This window comes from Oculina patagonica, chromosome 11 (genome assembly GCF_052425735.1).
Source record: "Oculina patagonica isolate OP01 chromosome 11, crgOcupat, whole genome shotgun sequence".
Classification (NCBI taxonomy): Eukaryota; Metazoa; Cnidaria; class Anthozoa; order Scleractinia; family Oculinidae; genus Oculina; species Oculina patagonica.
The window spans coordinates 15,786,290-15,790,231 of NC_135768.1; the positions used below are offsets into that span (position 1 = coordinate 15,786,290).

The 3,942-nt window shown below is 40.4% G+C and overlaps 1 long non-coding RNA gene across 1 annotated transcript; it reads left to right on the top strand.

Annotated features, from left to right (window-relative positions):
• Positions 1–2,820: 2,820 nt before the first annotated feature.
• On the top strand, positions 2,821–3,649 carry LOC144631036 (uncharacterized). Its single transcript, XR_013566659.1, has 2 exons — positions 2,821–3,111; positions 3,195–3,649. It is a non-coding gene; the product is annotated as an uncharacterized LOC144631036 (long non-coding RNA).
• The last annotated feature ends 293 nt before the right edge of the window (positions 3,650–3,942 follow it).

Here is a 3,942-nt window from a genome sequence, read left to right on the forward strand (position 1 = left end):
GAGAAAGATGGCCGCGCGAAAGCTAGGCGCGGACTATAAAAATCCCGAGGGGTGGGGGGCAGTGTCACCTGACTGGTCTCGCTTTTGAGTTAGCCGGAGGATGCGGAAGACATTTATTTTATCAGTGTTGTTATTCAACATCGGGAATTTGAAGCCCTTCTCAAATGTTTACGCCAACTAAAGCAGTTCCTGAAGTTTTGGGTCAAGCCTGAAATAGGGTTGGTTATGGTTTTTCGGCCACCCCCCTTCTTGCGCTAAAATCCGTAAGGGATGAGGGATGTGTAGTCTAGAACCGTTTTGGACGTATATATAAGCCGGGGTATAATTATATAAGCCATTCTTCCGAAACCCTATAGAAAAAAAAACTTTTAAAATACGACTAAACACGCATCCGAAGACCCTTGGATCATTTTTAGTGCTTAAACCAGACATTTTGCTAGGGTGTTCAAAAAATGGCCAGTTCCATTTCAGGGGGGGGGGGGTGAATAGGGGTGCGCAAATCCGCCGATCCATGCTATTTTTTGCCTAAATCCGTCAATCCGCCACTATTTTCGTTCAAATCTGAATCCGCATATTAAACTTGAAAACTTTGTGTCCTATAGTTTCATTGCAACGGACAGTAGATGTTGTTTTAATGAGCTTCAGTGAATTGGGTGTTTTTGCGGCAATCTCGCCAACATACCCACGAACTGAACGACCAAAGTGATCTGAACTTCGTTTTAGTCATTCCACGATCAGAGCCAAGACTTTCAGCTTTTCTGCGATCCGCTGTATTTTCGCTGGTCCGCGAATCCGCTCAATGTATCGAAAAAAAAAACTTGAGGCCAAATCCGTCGATCCGCGAACCTATCCCCCCTCTCATTTCAATCTACTCTTTTGTAGGTGGAAATAGGTACGCACAGACAAAACCTCTGACCCAGGGCCCAGCAGGATCTTGATTCCAACGGCTTAATTATTATGTACCTATGTACCTATCGTAAATGGTAATGGAGCGATTTTCGATTAAGTCAGGGTCGGCGGAGCCAGGGGGGCTAGGGGGGGGGGCTTTAGCCCCACTTAAGTCCCCCCCGCTTCAAGTCACTAGTCAGCGCCCCCGCCTGGAAAAATGTTCCGCCGTCCCTGTGAGTGACGTAAAGACAAGAAAAGTAATCACTCCAGCTCACTCGGCCAGACACAAAGGACTTTTACCATAATTATTAAAACAATTACTTAAATAGCACCCTTGTTCTCAATTCGTAGCATAGTCTCATTTTAAACATAAATGTGCTTTAATGGTGTGTTGGGTTTTGTCTTATTCTGAACGCAACGAGTTGACTCATTTCCCTGAACGCATACATCGTCTGAGGCTGACGGATTCGTGGTTTCGCTTTTCAGCCCTGGCTCTTGCCCTCTTCCGTTCCATTGCTTCATTAATTGTGCTTCTTGTTTCCAGACAACATGCTAAACGAGCATCAAGGCGAAACTGTCGATGTGAAAAACGTTTCAAAATTCGCACCAGAGCAGGAGAGATGCATGTCGTTCAGAGTACATCAGATTCAACAGCAAACGAGGGCCGGTGACAGTATTTACGAGGAATTTAAACCGTTCGCGACCTCACTCAGCATAGCCTCTTCCTGAAAGTCTGCACTGACCAAGAACAACACTGTGAACTTGGCAGGTTGACCCACGCCCAGCCCGAATTGTGTTTCCCTGGCGACGTCATGTCCCCGTCCCAACAAGAAAACCTCAAGCTACGGTTAGACGAAGATTTGAATTTCTCCTGAACAAAGGACATTTTTTAAAACGTTGTTTAGCTTTTAAGATACTTTCCTGGAGCAAGACTATATATTTTCAATCTTCTACCGATCTGTAAGCCACAAGTAAGTCAGAGACTTACATTACTTTTCTTAAGAATTAGTACTCGAGATGGTGGAAGAGGGTTATGATGTCTATGAAGTGCTAGCTTCACGTTAAGTTTATTCCAACAAACTTTCCACCGATGGTTTCGTGCCACACACCCTTTTATTTCGCTTCCCCACCCTTTTTTTCTTGAGGGCGTGAATAATCGTTCTGCCCATAGAGAACGACTATCTTGTTTCCTCCGTTTTTCAGAGTAACAACAGTGCCGTGTGCCGATCACAAAGTTGGTCTTTCTCTACCTATTTGTATATGAACATAAACGTAATATTATACTTTCACAGGATTTTTATTACTAGTTTTTCGATTTCAGGTTATTTGAGTGCTCAGTTGTTTACACGCAGCCCCCAAAATTAAACCGATTAAAAATAATAAACATTTAAAACTTCAAAATTACCAAACAAAATAAGGCATTTACACGTGTTTTATCCCTATCAACTGTTTTTCTCACTTTAGTGGGGGATAATATGTTCAAGTATATTTTTAATAATGTTGAAATGTTAAATAATGTTCAAATATAGTTTCTACTAATTGCTATCTCAACGTGTGACATTATTGGCGTATTTAATTAGGGCGTATTTATTTGTAGCATAGGTGTATGGAAAGCGAGACGACGCATTTATTCTGAACTCAGCACGTTTCAACTATCAACGACACCGCAATAGACCATTTGCATTATGACGTAAAAGCGCAAAGACTTCTGGTAGTTGTAGTTAGGTTCGCGGGAAAAAAACATTTCTGGCTTGTGATTGGCTAAGGGCAGCTAAGCGGGAAGGTGGACATCTATGACATTTATTTGAAGCCGAGCGGCTAGTCGAGCGGCTAAAGTTTTATACGCTCTTGTCGTTTCGAAATTTGCTTATATATACATTCATATTTCAGTTACCTGTCAAAAATATAGAAAACAGGATGATAGCTTTGGAATGAAAATTGACTGACAAATATTGTTCGTGTTGAAGTAAGTTTAATATGTACGTTGTGTGGCGTTGACTTGGTAGAATTTCATTCATCGCGGTCGACAACTTCTCTTCGTAAATAATTTTAGCCTAAAATCACAGCTTCAAAAAATCGCGCACTGGAAACAGATTGCTTGAAAGGACGAGTCTAGGATATGACTAAATTTGTGTGGAATCAAGTGAAAGCAAGGCAAGCCATTGACTTTGTTCATCATCTATTTTCAGACGTTCAACAAACGATCGCTTCCATCGATCGCAGGTGAATTAATTCTTGACTGAAAAGCTTGACTGAAATATATCATGATTGATCGGTGGGACGGTCAGTTTAATTTATTTTAACAGTGAGACAGAGAAACGAGTCAAATAATTTTCCTCGTTCAATCGAGCTTCATCGATGAATCATGAAGATCAATGATAAAGGATTTCCAAGCTGATCAATCAAAACTTCCCTGTGCAGGTGAATACAGATTATTTGTTTATTTATCTTAAAATTGTATTTCTTTTTTCGTCAAATTAGAACTGTAATTGCAATTTTCTTTAACAAAGAAGCTTTCTTGTTTTTTGTACTGGAAATGTCAACTCGTCGATTAGGAGTTCTGGTTTCAATACGAGTGAGGGCCGTGTGAGCAAATATAATTTTATTTACATAATTTTGTTGATGAGCGATTACTTGTGAGACTTGAACGATGAGCCTCAAAGATTTTATCGAGTGTAGACATCATGTACTCCCCCATGTTTAGAAAGGGTAAAATATTGCGTCTTCGTAAATTATTTGAAAATAAAAAATATATACATATTACCTTGCAAGCAAAAGTTTTAGGAACTTAAATAAATAACTGCGCGACTGACACTCCACTGGTACTGGAGGAATTTGAAACACTCGTTGAAACCTCACTACAAAACGCAACCAAGCAAATAAACGATATCTTGCATAACTTTTTTCATTTAAACGGACTTGGTTTTATACTGAGAGCTTGCTTTTTGCCTTTTAAATGAAGCCACAGAGACGTCTTCTTCGGTGAGGGTAATTTTCTTTATCTCCATCACGATTTTCTTGGCCAAGCGGGCTTGATGACGATTCAAAATTTCC